A 20,191-nucleotide genomic window follows, 5' to 3' on the forward strand; every position below is an offset into this window, starting at 1 on the left:
GATGTGATCTTACTCGATCATCGTTTATAATTTCTTCCTTTGTTTCCTGCCCATGGATTTCCCTGGGAAAGAAACAAAGAAGCTTTCCCTGCTTGCTGTGTGATTTCCCTGCTCTTCTGCTGACTAGCCAAATGTTCGGTGCTGACTGGTGATAACATTACACTCTATGGAAAAGGCAAAGGGGAAATGATCTGTCAGCACTCAAATAATAAAAATTGCATTGGCCACATTTCACCGCTGATGACTACTTTGTACTTCTACCTTTACAGAGACATTTTCACTCTCAAAAATCATGCAGACATTGTAAAATACAAGCAGGAATTAAAAGCTGACTCTATCAACTTCAGTTATGCGGGTGCTTCATGAAAGTACAAACTAAATGACAGGATGACAAATAGAGATGTCTGCAGAAGTACGCACAAATCTTCTGCTGTAAGTAGAGACTGCATTTAGTGAGTGCACTGTCTACATTGTCTGCAAGATGGGAACTCTTTCCTGTAAAACAGGTGTCAAGAGGACTGTTATAAATTTTAAACAATTTGAGTGATAAACACAGGTCAACTTCAGATGCCCCGCTTTTTGTTGAAGTATCATTGTGTGCTTCCTTCCCAGCAACGTAAAGACGTGAGAAACACTTGAGAAGTTTTCAGCCCTTTGCAGTTTTCCTGTTCATCGCTATCTGTTCCCTTCATGTACAGATGTTTTCTAAAATATATTTTGAAATAAGCAGACAGAAAGACGAAATACTGTCTAAATGGATTTTATATGGGTCTCCCCCAAATCTCCACATAGATTTAAAAAAAAAAAAAAATGAAGAAGAAGAAAAGGAAAAACATGTTGTAGTCAGATACAATCATATACAGTAGAATTTACAATATAAAAGCAATATTCTGAACAAGCACGGGCATTACAGCTCGCTGGTAGAGTGGAAGCTACAGATTGATTTTACTATAGTGACTAAAACCCCTTGAGGCCTGATGTAATTTAACCTGTTTTTCTTAAGGAAGTATATTCAATGTAGGTTTCGGCAACATGATTTGTTTTTCACACATCATGAATTCAGCAGCCAAAGATCCTGCCTTTTCTCACACATAGGAAATAAACTATGTGATTTTCCACGAGAGATTTTCCCTTCAATAGAAAACTAAAAACAAACAAAACAAAGGAACAAAACAAAACAAAACAAAACAAACAAACAAAAAAACAATAGAGCAAAACCTGATTTAATCTTAGTTGAAAACACGATGCTTGGTAGAATAATCATTCTTATGGGAATTGAAATGAAACAGCAACTTTGATATTTTGGGGTGGGTGGGATTTTCCATATCCATTGTATCTGCAATTTCAAGGGATTTTCATAATAATAAATGCCCACACTGACCAGGATTACTTAACAAACCATGCCACTTATTACTTCTTGTCTGTCTGACCTATAAAGGAGGTAGGGTATGAAAGACACAGGGCTGAGACTCATGGCGTTCCCAGAAAATACGTTTCTCTCACAGGTGCCCTGCAAGACATCAGGTAAGACAGTGTTGACTCACTGCAAAATCTAATTCTAGATTGGGCTTATGCCTCACCTCTCTGTCCATGGAAATAAGATTTTTTGGAACAGAAATCCTCCAGGGCAGGGATGATGAGTTAGCAAGTATGCGTAAATTCTCTGACTGGTTGCACACTTCATTTCATCGCTGACTTTTAGTCAAAATATTGAAGGCGATGCAAGAGATGATAAACTTAGTTGTAGCTTCCCTGTGAAGTAGGATGTGGGTGATGTCAGTGATCATTAGCTGACACTCTTAGGTGTTGGATAGCTACTGCATTGCCTGCAAAGCAGTAAGTTAAATGTAGTGATGGTAGTTTCATATACCCACAGGAAAAAAAAAGGAAAATTTTTCAGATAGCTGAGAGTACAGCAGGTGTTTCAGGCTTCTGATCAAGACCGTCTCCAGCGAGACAAGTTATGCAGTTGTTAACAGAACTCTTAAAGACCTGCCCTACAGAACAGAATCGGAGAAGCAAGAGCTGAAATTCTGTTTCTCTATGAATAAGGACACTCGAGCTTGCTTTAGTACAGAAGAAGATGCTAAGCACTACAAACAATAAGCATGCTGGCCTTATATTGTTTATTTTTTCCTTCTATGACTCCTGTCCTCTATAGACATAAGTAATTATTTCTCTAGGTCTTAGTAAATTATACTTACTTGTTCTTTACTTCCTTCTCCTTCTAGTACTATAAAAAAAAATCACATTTCCCTACCTCAGTAGTGGCTAAAACTATAGGTGACTGAAAACTCATGGTTGTACCCAGAGATGACTGGCAAACTGTCACTCAAATTCATCTGGAGAGGTCCACAAGAAAGAGTCTAATAAATGGCTAGCCTGAGTCAGAGCTGTCCTAAAATACACATTTGTCATACAGAAGTATTTCATTTTATCATCTTTAATGTAATATTGCTTCTTCTAACACCAGAATAAGCAGCTAGAGTGAATCTGGTGGAAGACAATCTACATAAAATCCATTGGTGTTCCACTTAAAAATAAAACTGTTATATTTCCTTTCAGCATTTAAAAGGCAGCTATAAGAAAGAAGTGAATAGACTCTTTAGCAGGATCTGCTGTGATAGATGGGGGAAATATTTTCAAACTGTAAGAGGGGATATTTAGGCTGGATATAAGAAAAAAGTTTTTTACAGTAAGGCTGCTGAAGCAATGGGACAAGTTGCCCAGAGAGGTGATGGATGTCTTATTCTTGGAGGCATACAAGCATGAATAGGACTCTAAGCAACCTGATCGAGCTGTAGGTGTCCCTATTCATTGTGGAGGAGTTGGGCTAAATGATCTTTAGAAGTCCTTTCAAACAGAAACAGTTCTATGAATCTATGACATTACAGCCCATGAATGTATTTAAAATCTTCAAATCTGCAATCCACCTTCAAAACAGATAAGGCATATCCTCTTATGTACAAGGAATCAAGAATTACTAAGCAGATAATGATCTAAACATGAACATGCTTGTATTAGCAAAACCAATTTCTACAGGGAGATGAACATTCTGTGGGTGCTGCCTTTGAATATTCTAACTTTCATGCAGTCACTAGCATGGGAGCCTCCCCATCCTCCGGTAAACACACTGAAAGCAGGTGTTACGTGATACCCAGATACTTGGGTTGGTTGTTATTTTTTTGTTTTGTTTTGTTTTGTTTTTTGTTTCATTTTGTTTTGTTGTTGTTTCGGCTTGGTTTGTGTTTTCGGGGTTTCTTTTTGTTTTGTTTTTTGTTTTTTTTCTAGTTCAAGATATCTCCTCTAGTTCAAGTCTGAACTTAAAGATGATAAAAACCTGAGTCTTTCCAGACTTAGGAGATGAGTGTGCAACGTCTTTCACTATAGAAGATTCTTTTTGTAATTTGTTTATGCAGCTCAGTGATCAGGCACTAGAAATATCAGGCACGAATAAATTATTAGTCACTTCTGGTGACAGTGCAAGCCATGATAGTCATGCTTTTTCTGGGACCATCGACAGAACAAGATTTGTTGCATGAGTCTTCACTGATGATGAGGTATCATACCTCTCCCCACGCTTCTGTTGCTGCACATTTCTATTTCTTCCCCTAAGCTTTGAAAGAATTAATGAGAAGATAAAGTGCTTTGCCATAGCCCAGTGTGCGTAAATACAGCCCAAATTTCCCAAATAGGAAAAAATACTGAAGAAAGCAGTAGGTGAAAGGAAGCATCAGTAGCTCAATTGGATAGATGAGACTCAAGCTGAAGAGAGAAAGTCAGAGCATTAAAGAGGTGCATGTGCACAGCGAGATTTTTAGAGGTAGCTGGACTAAATTCATGAACTTGTCAATGAAAAAGGGTTACCTGTGGGTAGCATCAAGTTCCAAAACACAATTCTTCTATGTTCACAACTGGAGGCCAGGCCTGAGGCAGGTTAAAATCAGAAAAGGCCTCTTTTGCCTTTGACTAACAGGAGTTTTATACAGTAGCTATCCTCAGCGGTATCTCTGTGCTGTTGAAACTGGCTTATTTCACGCAGCAAATATTTTGGCTGGCTAATTCCCTCCAGATGCATTAAACCATATCCCTTGCAAGGCACTATTGGTCCCTTCCTGGAGGACAACCAGCATCTTTCCTCCTCAAATCTCTGAACTACCACTGTGCTATCACAAAGCATTTCACCCCACGTGCCTTAAAGCGCTGTTGCTAGGAGCTGGTTATTCAAATCATTATCCAATCCAAAAGGAGAACAGCAGAATTTTATTTTCTGGCCACTTTGATGTATGTTGAGTCCAAGTTAGAATCATCCTAGATATGTAATGGAAAGCCCTAAGTACTCTGGAATCCCTTGAATCTATTCAGCTTTCAACAACCTGTCTTCCCTGTAGTTTTAGTTCTTGCATCTTCTTATCATTCTCCTCTCCACCCCAGTCTCCTGCAAATACCGGGTATTTGTTCCAGTCACAGATGTGCATCTGTGAGTGAGCCTGACTGCCTTTACAGCTTGCAAGAAGTCAGTGGAACATCTGTCTGCCTTCCCCTGGCAGTCTCTGCTATATCTGCACCACACCATTAGTTCTGTTTCCCAGATTGGCACAGATTACTTTATATTTAGCTGCAACACACCTCATGATGTTTCAGAATGTCCTCAGGTAAACTTACTAACTCCCCTGTCAAACCCATGAGTCACACCAGACAGCTTCTGCTATTTCACACACCAAAAAGAAGCATGATAATACACATTTAATATCCATATATTAGATGAGACATCCACACATACCTTAAGATACCTGCTTGTTTGAAATTTTTTCAACCAAGTAGCCAATAAGATATCAGCAATCAGAAAAAAGGAACAGATGTTTTCACACAGAGATGCAACATTCTACATTGCATAGGGGGAGTGTGTCACGAGGTGTTTCCTTTTGCTAGATCTCAGGACATAGGACATTGAACTTAAAACTCTGAATTAACTTTGTATTGCTAGGATCTTTCACAGGCAGCCAGAGCTGGAAGAAGAGCTTCAATCTTAATATGTTGCTGAGATACACCAAGAGAGAAGAAGAAATTTCCATTTTCCATTACGTTACCACTGATTTCTCTCCCCACATCCCTGTAATTTCTGTTCTCTTCAAAGAGACACTGGTGAAAACATTAAGTAACTTATCTTGCCCAGAGAGGTTATGGATGTTCCATTCGTGGAAGCATTCAAGGGCAGGCTGGATGTGGCTCTGGGCAGCCTGGTCTAGTGGTTGGCAATCCTGCACATAGCAAGGGGGTTGAAACTAGATGATGATTATAGTCTTTTTCAATCCAGGTTATTCTATGATTCTAAGATCTTGGAAGTGTTGCCTTCCATGATACCGGAGTTTGGATGTTGCCAGGATACAACATCAGCTTGGTTAAATAGACTGAGCAATGTGGAAATCTATGTAAAGTCTTTGTAAGGGCAGCTGCTTTTGGGGAACAGCTAACAGGAAGAAACAAAAACATGAAGAGCAGGTTTAAATCAGTAAGACTTTACATAGAAGTACAGGAAGGTGGACTTCCTCTCTCCTGGATGTGGATCCCATCCCATTTGTCTTTTTTCCTTCCAGCATACCTTCCTTGTTTTTGTAACTGAGAAAGAGTGGATTCACAAAAGGCAGGGTATATGAGACACTGCAGAATGGGGAAATGTAGTAAAACACTTGTGGACCAAGATCAAGATAAGACCATTTCCCTCCTTGCTGGATCTCCTGCAGTCTATCTTCATATACTCCGCAGGAAATTTTTTGGTGCACCTATATCCAAAGCGACCTTTGCAAAACCCAGGTGGAATAGCTTTCTGCGAACCACTGTCTCATTTAACATGTGTCAGCGAGTTCCGCTATCATCAAAGCCCACTTTTTCTCTTTCCAAAGAGCTCTCTGCCTCGCCTTGTCCCAGGAGTAAATGATGATTTGTACCCTCCTTTGCCCAAGTTCTGGGGATGTCTGTAGATTCGCAGGCCTCTGCAGCATGCACAGCCTCCAAGGAATTCTTCCTCAAAGCTCACACTGATTACTAATGGTTAACTCCCCTCTACTGAATGTTGGGCACATCTGCATTAATACGTGTTCATTTTATTATGTCCTCTCCTGTTTTGCTCATAACTTTCAAAACAGTTTCTAAAAGCTTTAGCTGTCTACCTTGATGTGACTGACGTGTGATGCTCAAACAGACAAAAATCCCCTTATAAGAATAAGGCATGCTTTCACAATCACTCTGTCTGCCTGGCGGGGGTGTTGGGAAACATCTCTAGTACAGTGTGCGCAACTGCTCCGTAAGACCTATCTACTCCTCAGTCCTCTCTCATGTGTTAATAGCTCTGCCACAACTGTAAAAGGGAAAAAGCTCAACAGGAAAGGCAGACACGACCAGTTCCTTCCTTAGACAGTCTCGCTGACTTCAGCTCTGCCACTCTGAGCCACCAATGGCACTGTGAAAAGGAACTGAGGGGAAGTAAGTTGGGGCAGTGAGCTGTGCACTCACAGCGTACTTGTTGCAGAACAAGACATAAGCCCAGGCAAGTCAGAGCATCACTGAAGCCTATGAACAGCAACAGGGTGTTGCCCAACTCCAAAAGCAGCAGCAGGCAGATCTGTGGTGATCACAGAATCACCTGCACAGAGCAGAGTGAGATGGTTCTGAATTATTCCCTAGCTCATAAGGGCTTACCAAGACAGCCTATGCAGGCTGACATGGACCAGCTTCTGTTTCTGTCCCTCTTGTTGCTGTTTTTTGGTACCTCCTTTGTCAGTAACATTTTAACAAAGATTTTTTCAAGTACTCTTTTCTACTCATTTTTTTTTCCAATGAAAAGTGAGCACCTTCTGTAACATCATGTCTGTCTCTAGCAAAATCTGTAATGAATATAAAAAGCCACAGATAAACTAAAAATTCAGCCCAACTATTGTCTGTCCTACTACCAGATAATGTGTGGCTTCCTGTAATTTTGTGCTAATTTTTTTTAGCAAGCTACAAGAAAGCAGCTCTACCAAGGAGTTGGGTCGCAGTTCTCAAAGTACTGAAAATCAGACACTCCATTTTTTTTTAGATTCTAGGATAGTGTGGTGCAGAATATTCTCATGACAGCAGCTATTGGGAAGAGCGGTTCTGTGCCCCCTGTGATCTCAGATGCTGTCCTGGATTCTTGACTAAAATGCAAGATCAGACATGCAGATGACTAGGGGCTCATTCTGGTTCTACTAATGATTTTGTCTGCAACCTTGGAACAATTTTTTGTCAATTTCCACATGAGTAATATGAGAAATTCCAATTAATGATTCTGTAAAGCACTATGATAAAAAATTAAATGCACAAGATACTTTCAGAACAGACCATACAGCTGCTACTGCAATAGTCTCTGTTGTAGAACAGTAACCACTATAAACTCAATGCAGCAAATTGGGTTAAAAGAGAATTGGGATTTTGGCCAAGCCAGAAAAAGTGGCACCAACGATTTGGCAAATATTTGCACATTGTACTTTGAGGCTTACTTTCACGAAGGGTCCACAGGATATCTTTGGACAAAATTGATGTCTAAGAGTAAACTGGAGCTAACAACACTAAATATTTCAGAAAAGAGAACGCAGCTCTATTCACATTTCCATTGTGTTGAAATCTTCTAAAAGCCACACCGAGAATTACATTATTTTTCCCAATGAAAGTGTTGTTGCTTTTTTTTTCCTCTGAGTGCAAAGGAGCTAGCTCACTACAGGACACACACACACCATTCTGAGTGCCTGAATTGACTCATTGTTGAAGAACATCTAAACCATAATTTATTGTTTACATCACTGCAGGACTCTGAAGCCATATTTTTCATAGGCCATATACTTTGAGTCATGCAATCTCTGTGGAAGTGTGCTATGTATTCCTGAGTTATTTGATACAGCTTTGCATGGAAGCATCCTCTAGCTCACTTATCATCCCCTATCAGGAGACTGGAATTAAAAGACCCTGAGCACCTGATTTCAGTTTTGTTTCTCTGTCTACTAGCACACTTCAGCACCTCCTGCATTATCATATCACAAAGAGCCATGCTGTGTTTGATGGGACATTAGTACATGTACAAGATGAGGCAAATCTCTATTCACATCAAATTCTAGCATTTTCAGGCAGACTCATCACTGGTCCAATGACAAAGACAGCATCCTGCTGTTTACCTGTTCACAAGTGTGAAAATGCGACTTCAGCGTTATCTGAAGTCTTGAAACCACCTGGTGATGATCACCAGCAGTTCTGCTGGTAACCCCCAATTAGAGTTCCTCTCTGTTTTAAAGGCCCTCAGCTTCACTGAACTAACACAGATCCAAAGCCTGAGATTTTAATCTTGCCTTGATGCCCTTATATGTTCAATGCACCTGTAAAAGAGATCAGTTAATCAATTTCATCCAGAAGAAAGCTCTCTGCATAGATTACTTGGTAAATTAAACCAGCCAAAGGAATTGCCTGGAGGCCTATGCGAGACATTTGCTGGACAAAGCCTACTTGTGTTCCAGACAAGTTTCCAGTATGTTTCCAGTTAAACCCCTGACAAATACTCCATAAGCTAACTTTGGTCTGTAAAATACATTCTGACTAGGATGGTTCGTCATGAATGTGGGTCTTAGCTGAATTCCCAGCTCCATGTCAGCACTGAGAACATCCAGTGCGTAACTGGACTTTCCTTTTCCGAAAGAAATTTGCGTGTATTGGACCAGAAAACAGGTTAAACATGATTAAAGGTCATTTCCATGAGCACGACAAAAAAAAAAATACTTGAACTCTGTATAACACAGGGTTATATAACAGTTTTGCAGCTAAAAGTCATAATAGTGATTTTCTATTTTCGTTGCCACATAACAGATGCCAATCCAGCTGGCCTACTCTCCCTTCGGACATGGCCTTCCCTCCCCCAGTCCCAGAAGGAGAAGATGAGAATACAGAGGAGCAGAATATTGTAGGAAAACAATTGGCTGGATACTTTGGTCCCATATGTCTACATAGCACTATGTGATGAGAGGTATCTAGATGCTGCCTTTGTGCAAAGGATGTGAGTGGCACAAAGCTGCAGAAGCAGCTCTGACCTCTCCTGCACTGAAACCATTTATTTCTGTATATAAAAAGAAACAGCGAATGAGTCAGAAATGGGGAGAGAGAATATGGGAAAAGGAGAGTCATGTTTCAGAGCAGGAAAAGGACAGGGAAGGAGCACAGTTCTGCAGACACGAACAGTTAGTCCAGCTGTCCCCGTCACACCATTATACAAGCAGTACAAACTGAAATGGTTTCCTGCAACATGCAGCTACCCCAGCCATATGAAAGCCAGAAAAGCGCCCTGACTGCACTTCAGTGAACAGTAGAGTGACATTCCCAAACTTAAAAAAGAGCAAACCCTTGATCACTACTTGTCAGTTATCCTGGCCTGCCTCACCCCTCCTTGTTCCACATGGCCTCAGGATTCTGGCAAGGAAATTCAAAAAATAAAAATCACATTTCCCGTACTACCAAGTATTGCAGCACACCATATGCTCACGTATGACCTTCCACACGTTATTCTGTACATAAGAAACTTTATTCATAAGTGAGAAAATCTGTTTCTACTCACCCCTGATGAACTTGGAAATGAAATCTTTGTCCAAGTGTTTTTCTTCTGCTATACATTCACACCAGCTTATTATTGCAGAATTGCATGCGAGTGCTGAGCTGTGAACATTGGTTTGCAGTTGTGTGAATGGTTGCAAAGTGCTGAGTTCTGTACAAAATAGCTTCTTACTTCAAAGTTTCTCAGAAGAGATCTGGGTTGTTTGCACAGATTTGCTATTCTGGCATTGCTTACAAATGCTGAACTGTGAGAGACATGTTTGCTATAGAACGAAAGATCTTACATTTTAGAATTTTACTTTATTTTTTGCAAGGAACCAAGTATCAATTGTACTGGGAAAAAAATTAAAACAATTTCACAGTTAAACAAATTTTACAAAGAAATGAACATCTTAATTCTTTGTTTCATTCAACAAGCACAAACTTGGGCTTCTTCTTTCTAATATCCTCAATATAAAATGAGAACCAGAATAGGATGAGAAGCTGCATTTACAAATGTAGGAGATACTAATAGAGGCAAAAATTTTTACAGGGGTTCTGCCACAAGGCATTTGAATGCAATTTGGATATTTAAATTTGCAATATGCATGTCAAAAACTCACTTTCAAATAAGAAAAAAGCAGCCAAAAATCAAGTGTAGTTACCTTAAGTGCAGCTACATTAAGCAATGAAGTTAGAGCTGACAAAAAAGAACAGAGCATTTCTAAGGCAAATTTCTTAGAATTTTTTAATACATTTTTCAAAACATTTTCTTAAAGAGTAGTTTAAATTATTGCTTCATAATGGGCAGATGTATGTCTGTGTAGAAATCCTGCCTTACCCAAGGACACATATTTCCACAAGGATATTTTAGATATATGGTAGCTGCACTAGTCCTGAAATACACAAAGACCACAGTTGCATCTCACAGCAAAACCTTCCCTAAAACTGGAAATCATTTGTTTTGTTTAGCAGACCTTGACCATTTGGTGTTACTCAGAACTAAACAAGTCGAGGATTTTCCATCAAAAGATGATGCTGCATTATTGCTGTCAAGACGAAATTGCTGCCTCTGTCCTGCTTTCAATTACTGTACAATTGGGATCACTTATTATGACATCTGGTTGCTCCAATCTGTGTGATACACTGAGTTCACTGTCTAACAATTTGGTGGTAAAGTTCTGAGCAACCAGTGTGTGAATGGGCACCACACCATAACGTTCACCCTTCAGCTGCTTTTGCAGCTAAGCAGCTTCTTTTCTACTACCTCTTCTACCTTCTGAGCTTCTTCCTTCTAGGGAATGGACTCGTATTTTTTGACTATCTCTCATACAAATGTGCTATGCAGCTTCTGGTATGCTGTCTGTTCAATGCACATGTTTCCACTATACATTTTCACATAGCTCCATAAAAATGTACAATTAAAAAAACAACAGAACACAACACTGAGAACAGTAGACCTTTCACTGTGCCTGTGAAACATGATTTATCCAGTTCCTAGTCGGATGTGTTATTGGAGATGGATGGGATGTGTGCTTGGAAATGGGTAAACAAATGTAACCAACTCTTCAGGTCAATCTCCTAGTTTACATAAACCTTCTGCTAAGTCCAAACATCCTTCTGTGTAGGAAACAAAAATTTGGCATCATTTTAGAAATGTTTACAATAAGAAATTATAAGTAAAGGGGAAACAGATCTAGATAAAGATCTTCTTGGACACATCTGCCAATCAAATAGCTGGCCTAGAATGCTCCCTCCATCACCATACAGCTGGTTGACTTGCAGCAGTAAAACCTGCCTGACAGCCCCATCTGGCTTTGTCAGTAACTATCCATACCTTGGAAAATGTACAGATAACACTGGTTACTGTCAGCAGTGGTACAGCACTAGTTTGTATAATGGGAACTCTTCAGATTTAGTTTTTCAAGTTCATGTGGCATGTCATTAAGCTTCAGCCTGTGGAGCAGCTTGTAAGGACAGGCTGTGTGTTTCCACAACTACCCACCATCCAGGGCCACATCCCTCATTATTCACAGTACAGTGAAGCTGATAGCCTGCTTTCCCTGTGTACTGGCAAAGGAAAACCTGACCCTGTTTTCACAGTCCCGTGCACTGCAACTATGTCAATGAATCATACTGGTGACTCACTGTGGTGTCTGTCGATTGAAAGCACTTTGTTGGATGCCTGCTCTTCAGAAATATTGCTGTAGAGGCCAGGTCTTCAGAAACGTGTTAATATTAATGTTGAGGGGTTCAAAATTGAATTTGGGTTTACAAAAAATCAACCTAAATTCTTGGAAAAGCAGATTCATTCTCTATCTCTACTGACCAATGCCTAAGAAGACAAGTTAAGAGTGCAAGGTTCCAACCTTCAGCTGTCCAGAGATTGCATCATTACCTCATCATGGTGTGGCATCACACTGCCGTAACACATCACGAGCTGCATCAATCAGGAGGCTCCATAATCACTGCAGGGAGCAGAATTCTCACCTCAAAAACTTTAAAAAAAGGTCTTGCTTAATGACATTTTTAAAACACAATATTCTACGGGTTCTGTGATTTCCTGAACACTTCAAGCATTTTTCCATTGATCAGTAAGGTAAGAAAAAATATAATTGAGATTCTTCGCTGGTCCTAAACACCAAAAAGCCTTGAAGTAATATATCAACCTCAAGCTCTTTCCATCAGGTTGTGAAATATGGCAATACTGACAAACCGGAGGGCGGCTTTCCACACCATCATAGTTAGCTCACTGCAGTATCCAGCCAAGAGAGGCTGAGTTACTACACAGACTCCTTTGGGCCCAATTTATGACATGCTATCCATGTGTCAATTCGATTTTTTTCCCATGGTTTTATTAAACATGACCAGATTTGGGGCCTTTGAGCAAGCATGAACTCTAGCTTCTTGTTCTTTTTATCTCCTTTCTTTATTTTAGTTTTCATACTTTCTGAAATTATCTTTTTCCTTCTTGTTATTCCCCAGGTCTGGGCTGCTGGGATGGAGTGGGGGTAGAACTGGTGGGCAGTTAATGTGAGGAATTCTTTCAATGCTGTGTGCTCAGCTTCTGGAGAAATGAGTGGTTTGCATGACATGATTATGACAGATTTAATTGCATCAGAATCATTCCCAGGAGTACAGTGCCTTGTAACAGGGTTTGGAAGCAGAAAGATTTCTTTCAGGCTTCAGCTATGGCCACAAGACACCTGCATCTTCAGGAAAAGACGCAGCTTGTGCTCAAATGGTGTGTCAGAGAGCCCTTCACCTCTTACCTTCTTATCTAAATAAGACCTGTAACAAGTTCAGAAGGTAGAGAAAAGACTGTCTATGAGCAACCTGGTGGTTAGAATCATAAAATCGTAGAATGGCCTGGGTTGAAAAGGACCACAGTTATTGAACTTCAACTCCCTGCTATGTGCAGCATCGCCAACCACCAGACCACGCTGCCCAGAGCCACATCCAGCCTGGCTCTGAATGCCTCCAGGGATGGGGCATCCACAACCTCCTTGGGCAAAAACCAAATATTGTCAGGAAAAACAGTTCTCATCTGCCAGCTGCAGTCCTGACTGCCACCCTCAAACTCCACTAGTCAAACTTGTGACGGACACATCACTTCCTTTGCAGACCACTTCCACTTATTAACAACAGGAAATTGACTCTGAAAGCCATGTGCAGGAGTAGTGTGGTGAGCCAACTTTGGCAGACTGCAGGAAGGAACACTTACTCTGAGAGCTCTTGCACTTAGTGCTCTGCCATGTTCTGCTTTGACTAGCGTGCCTCTTTCCCACTGCAGGTAATCAGCATCAAGACAAGTCCATCACTGTGGTATTTGCTTGCAGAAAGAACGAAAAGCCCTCCAAACAGTTAAAAGGTGTGACCTGTATCTCTGTGCTCCTTTGGAGCTACACAGAACTTAGTTGTACTAGCTAGTAGCAGGTTCTTGCTCTGTGTCCTCCACTGCACTGATACTAAGGAGCGAATATGCGTCATTACCACATCCATGCAGCAGTTCTGCAGAACATGAATATGTTTCAGTAACTGGCTGATGTCAGAGCTAATGACAAGTAGGGTCTGGATGATGGTTTTGATGACAAAACTTAGGTCAAGCAAATTGATACATCCTAATGGTAAACATAACAGACTTATACATGGGAGGAGACAAAGTCACTTAAAGAGTGCAATCGCTGAACCTTAGCCCAAAGCTATTTACTAGAAGTGAAATAATAAAGCAATTACTCAGGTGTCCAGCCACCACTGAGAGTACAGCTCATGGTCTAGCATCACATCTGACAGCTGCATTTCTATTACAATAGCTTACTGGCTGGGTAATCTTAGCCAATGTCTGATTTAAGCCATAGAGAATTTTAACAACTCTACAGTGTTGCCAGCTCTTTCATAAAAAAGGTTCTCAGGGGATGGGGAGGGGGCTCAAACGTAAATTGTCTTCTTCCTCCCATTTCTGTGGAAAGCAATGAAAGTCAGTGACTAAGGAGATCAATCACACCATGGTAATAGCAAGAAACAGAGAGCCACCGTTGTGAAAAGGCGTTGGGGCAAAACACGGAAACAAGTCAGCGATGATCCAGTGTCTGTTCTCAGAAGGAAGCATGGCTGAAAGGCAACCAGTGGGTATTTGGGCAGTAGTTACGAATAAAAAAGAAAGCAAAACAGATACGACTGACCCAAATCTTATCATCCCTCATTAGGCTGCATTACTGTCTCACCTCCTGTTTCTGGTTAGCTGTCATGGCTGAGAGCAAATTTGGAGGAAGGGAACAGGAATTTCCCTATCTTCAAATGCTCTGCATTGCAAATATTTCTCACCATTCAGACAAGTTCCTAAAAATAATCGAATTCTCATACCTTCACATGTTCAGAAGGTGATAAACAAGAATTTGAGGAGAATTTGTTAAAACTGCCATGGTTTCGTGGCACCATGATGAAGTATAATCACTGCAGCTTTCAGTTCTTTTTTTTTTTTTTGTACTCACAATAAATTAGATGTTATAAACACTTTGTCAAGCAAGCAGATTCTTCACTTTCAACACATGACAATTTACTTAAATTTCAGGCAGGTCTGAAATAATGTGGTTTTTTGGACAAGAACTACTTGCAGTTTAATTACTCAGAGCACTCATACCATACTGGAAATTATAAAGTAATCCCAAAATTATGGTGATGCTTAATTTTGCAAGAGCAGAAACAAAATAATCAAGAACCAACACAGCATTGTCAAAGCCAAATTGCATGAAACCACACTTACTCCCTGGTGCAGGAGAGCTATTGGCCTCAAAAAGGAGAGGTAATTAGATTTGCTTCTGACACACTCCCATGTGGTATTTTTCTGGGGAAAGTAGTGCAACACAGTTGAGATGGAACAGCAGGTAGTCCAACTGTATAAAAAACTATACATACAGTAGTCAGCTGTGTTTTGCTTGGCAAGTGCAGAACCCATTTAAGTCCGTTCCCACAGGCCTGGATCTAGCCAAGGTTTTTGTTGACAATTTGGATCAAACAGTGGATGTTACAGCTATAATGTCTGTCACAGTGCAAAGCTGGGAGGAATTGCAATCACTCTGCAGAGGACAAAATTTTAACATGATTTTGATTAGGTGAAGAAAAAGTTCAAAGCAGAAAGATGAAATTCAAGGAGAAAAACAAACCAGCACCCTTGAGAACAAAGCCATACAAAGTCAAAAAGAAGAACAGTTGCTTACTAGCAAAAGGGCAGAGAAACATTTGGGTGTAATGCGCATACACCGAGTCAGCAATGTGATGGCTTCAAAAAATCAACTTGTGCCAGATTATCAGTTTTGTTGTGGATTAGAGAAAAGCACATCTGGGTGCTGACAAAGAGGAGTATGGTGCTGCTTTAAAGAAACAAATGTACAGCAAGGTCAAGAGAGTCCAGAGAACGGAAGGGCTTTCTAGAAAAGGAAAGGTTGAAGGAACTGGAATGATACAGTCCAGAAGAAAGCTATGACAGAATGTGAGGAAATACGAAGGCAAAAGGCCTCTCCTGTACAAAAGGATGTTACCAAAAGGATAAAAAAGATTTGAACAAAAAGTCTCTCTGGAATTTATATCTGTTTATATTTGTTTATAATTAATGCTACCTCTGCAGAATGCATGACTTCTCAATGTGAAGTTTCATCTTCACATTTCTGAGATCTTTTCAAGTCATACAGGACAATATAAGCACATAATTATGACTTGCCTCAATTCAGGCATATAGGCTAGAAAGAAGCAGGAGAGAACATAGTATATGAGAGATTTAATTCTCCTCTTTAAGCAGCTTTCCTTCTTCCCTCAGTACACACAGCCCTATGCACCAACCAAATTGATACACACTCCTGAAACTTCTTGGGAAATTCCCAGCTTCCTCCTCCTTTTTATACACTACACGTTAAATGCTAAGACTGGCATTTTAATATTAGCAAACATCAGCTGAGCCATGGGACAGTTATGACAGCGGTTCTAAATAGTCCCACACCGTTGAAAGGATTATGAGAACGTGAGGCTGCCTTTGTCTGCACAAGACACCGATTCCTTTGTGGTAATGGGAGGCATTTGGAAACTGTTTTGTCTTTTACCTAGGTCTGTTCCATATTTTCAAAACAACAAGAACAGTGGAATAGAAATTATCGTTATTTAACTTTCAGGACTCCAGTTCCAGTGAAGATTGAAGTTAAGAAATCCAGACAGTTTTGGCAAACTGAAAACCAACCCAATAAATACGTAAATCTTCTGGCAAATTTAAGAAAATGAGATTAAATGAGAAAATGGTGCTGGCTATGGTGCTACTGCCCAAGCAGCAGTTTCATAGGAATAGATCCCATGGTTGTTGTCATTCACAGGTTGAAGACGACTCAACAACGTCAGCTGCTGTGAAAAATGCAGGCATGGTACTGAAGTGTCTGCATTGGGGTGAGGCCTGCACAACACACATAATCCTCCTTCTCACTCTACTATAGCACTGGTAAAGTTTCAGCTGAAACCAGATGCAGCTGTAATTGCCAATGCCACATGCCGCTGGGAGGCAGGAGGGGACACTGCCCCGAGCATTCAGAGGCTCAGGGAACACTGCCTGTAAGCAGGAATCAGGCAAACTGCATCCATCACAGAAAAGGGCAAGGGATGGGTTATGAGAGCAGTCCAAGAACATGAGGAGGGGAGAAATAAAATGCCTAAATGCCTGCAGAGAGGACAAGCAGTAATGGACTTCAGCTGCAGCATTAGCACTGTAAGTTATCATCAGAATGAACTGGTGAGGCGCACACACACTCTGTCATGAACATTCTTGGTCTTTGTGGATTTTGTGGGTTTTTTTTTCTTTAAGCAAATGGAAATGTTAGTTAGAGTGATCCTGCCTTTGGGCAGATGGAGAAATCTACAGCTCCTTTGAGTATGATTTGTTATAATATTTTAATATATTGAGTCTAATATATATAAAGAAAGAGTAACTGAGGGTGTTGCATTTTAGATGGATCAGACCTAAATTCAAGAAGACCATAAAAGACAGAAAAGCCCTCTGCCTCCCAGGCAACTTCCTTCTCACAAGATCACACGGATGTGAATGTTGTCAATTTCTATTATGATATGCAGAAACATAAATATATTAACAAAGAAAAAGAAACCTCAAACAAATCACCTCCTTCCTTTTTTTTTTTTTTTTTTTTTTTTAATGTTTGACACACACTTCTTCTGTCTACCAACAAAACCAAATTTCTTGCCTTTTTGCCTTTTATGGAAACATAGAAATGTTTGGCACATTAACCGCAAATCTTTCTAAGAAATACCACTCCTCCCAGAAATACAATCTGCCTAAAATTTGAGTCCATTGTGCAGCCTGTAGGTTCTGCAAGACACACCACCTGCAGAAATTGTCCATCTTTTTAATTTGCTGTGACTACACAGCTTTATCTAATTTTCCCATGCCTCACTCCTGGGAACACTGAAAGGGTAAAGTCATGACTGTCAAAGAAAAGTATACTTGACAGTCCATCAAAAAGCAGGGAATGGGCTAACTGGTGTATTGGCCAGAATGCATGGCAGCTACTCCAAAACTACACACCTTTTCAAAGTTAAAAATACCATGGCAGCATTATTTACTTATTTATTTACTGGGGGGAAGACAGTTCCGCTAGCCACATCATCCCAAAAAAGGGTCTGAAAACCAGGATAAGCACCACTCCTCAGTTTTTCTCTTTCAGTAAAAACAGGAGCTGTCATTGTTGAAAGAACTTCAGTGACTTGGGTAAAGTGAGAAGGGTATTTAGATTCTATAAATAAACCACACCAGCATATCTGAAACTGAATAACCATTTCCAGAGCTGTAAGTAGTAGTACTATGAAGCCACTAACTGGATTGTCCTTATCCGGACTGAGGATTCAAAAAAAAAAAAAAAGCAACAACCAAGAAACAACAAATCACAGAAAAATCTCAACCAGACCGAGGATTCAGGATGGAGAGGTTGAACCACATACCAGTTCTAGTTCTGCAAAGAGCAGCCTGCAGAACAGAAGGAAGCAGGGACACTCACACTGCCTGCTAAGCACTCAGCTTCCTGCAGGTCGGCCATAGCAAGGAATGGGAGAACTGGGATTCAGACAGAGAGAGAGAACAGGCTGGAATCCTGCAGCTGAGGACCTCTCAGGCACATGGGACTGTGTGACAGAGGGCACTGACAAAGATGGGTTTCCTACCACCTGGAAACATCTGTCTGAAAAGACAGTTGTCTGTTATTCAATTTGATGAAGATAGTTGAAAGGTGGGAAATGCTGATCTGGTAACATAACAACTTACATGTTTTTCTGCATCTGAAATAACAACTCTGAACAAACTTTCCTTTTTGTCTGTTCAGTCCAATTGAAACTTGCGAATATATGAGAAATTTCAAACCTATGCTATCCTCCTAAATGTAAGGACATTGCAAAAACAATTGCTGAACAGGAATGGCACTTTCTGAACAAGGTCTCTAAAGCAATAAAACAGAAAAACAGCAATGGACAGCACAGGACGGGCCCAGCAACCTCAATTCAGAAAATGGTGCCAAGAACAGCACTGGGGACACTGACTCACAGAGAGCTGTTTAAATTGCAGAGTAAACTACTGTGCATCTGCATTATGTCCTGAAGAAAAACCAGACTCAGAGATTATTCTCTTTTATGAACCTCATTTAACAAACTCCTGGGCTAACTTAGACAAAATCTGAACAGCGTTTAGGGAACAGAAGACCCCACTGGCTAACCTGCATGAAATAAGCTGAAGGCAGCTCACAGCCTGTAAGCTTGCCAGCTTCAGCACAGTAGGTTTTTTGGCATTTTGTGCCTCAATAGACTCACTTTAACCCAAGTTCATTTGACAAAGACGAGAAGTCTACTGCTGCTCACTTAGGAAGCCACCTTGCTGAAACTAAGTCTTGCTGTAATGATTACACTGAAGGCTTTTTTGGTTTGCATGTATTTTATGAGTCAATTTTGATTTCTTCAAATGTGGTCACTGATCATATGACATATCACATTACTTTCACAAATATCTGAGAACTCTCTCAGTGCAATCTTGCAACCAATTGTGCTTGCTTGTGTTAAAGCTCTTGCAGTGTCAGTTGCCCTTCAACAAACTCCATTTGTCCTCTTCAAAACATTTTTCTCTCGCATTCAAGTTGTTACAATCATAAATTTACATCAGATAATATCAGGACCACTCTCAATATGCTTCTAATTATCACTTTATACTTAGTACACAGAAGAGAAAGAACTGTATAATCAATACCGACCTTTCAAAACCAGCAAAAAAGAAAACTTTACAGCCTTCACCGTGTGCTCATAATTTACAGGAGAATTATTTTCTTTACTAGGCTAGGTCACCTCAGAAAATGACCATAAAATATGCTGCTTTGCTTTGCCACGAATTTCCTAACCAACGAAAAGAAAATACAACTGCAGCCAAATCTGAGTTGAAGACTATTTCAGTGACAGAATAACCAGCGCCACATTTTGTTCCACATCAGTGTCTGTAAAAAATGCCAGCATAGAGGAAGACTGACAAGGAATCAAAATAGTTATTAATGTCTTTGATTCCAAGTGTATCTTGGCTCTTACCCCATTATTATTTAACTCTGTTAGACACGTTAATTGTAACAAATTAAACTACATCATCTGGCTCACATTCATCTCACATGCTAATGACACATTCAAGGAATTCTCAGCTAAGTAAGATTTTCTTTTGCAAAAAAACCCTGTGTTCTTTAATGCCCTCAGAGCACCATCTTCCAATCTTCTGTCTTACCAGTTCCAGCCACAGCTCAAAATAAGTCTTGGGAATAGAGGCTTTTTTTTGGCATACAGCACTGTGTGTTAACCTTAGAATATTTTTCAGCACAGGAACAATAATTACTCATTCTGATTCTCTTCAGCAGCAGCAATTTCATTTGAGAATAAACATTGGTTTTAATATTTCTATACTTCACATTTCAGATGCTGCTCACCCTCTCATAGCCTCCTTCTTTCTGAACAGCTAGTTTGTTCCAGCACCAGTCTTTCTGATATCTCATCTTTCATCTATATTACAGGGAGAAACTGGGTCCAACACAGGTCTCTC

The 20,191-nt window shown here is 40.2% G+C and overlaps 1 long non-coding RNA gene across 2 annotated transcripts in view; it reads right to left on the reverse strand.

Moving 5' to 3' along the window:
• The window catches only part of LOC122160240, a 103,764-nt gene that overhangs the window by 4,605 nt on the left and 78,968 nt on the right, over nucleotides 1–20,191 (reverse strand). The window contains exons 4-5 of one of the 2 annotated variants that reach the window (XR_006168759.1): nucleotides 11,987–12,056; nucleotides 10,661–11,208 (exon numbers count right to left, since the gene is read on the reverse strand). The exons of the other annotated variant lie outside the window; for it this stretch is intronic. This is a non-coding gene — a long non-coding RNA (uncharacterized LOC122160240). Of the gene's footprint in view, nucleotides 1–10,660; nucleotides 11,209–11,986; nucleotides 12,057–20,191 lie in introns of those variants that run through there. 2 annotated transcript variants of the gene reach the window in all.

Source organism: Centrocercus urophasianus, unplaced genomic scaffold, assembly GCF_019232065.1.
Source record: "Centrocercus urophasianus isolate 14NV4802_14NV808 unplaced genomic scaffold, USGS_Curo_1.0 seq_17, whole genome shotgun sequence".
In the NCBI taxonomy this organism is placed as follows: Eukaryota; Metazoa; Chordata; class Aves; order Galliformes; family Phasianidae; genus Centrocercus; species Centrocercus urophasianus.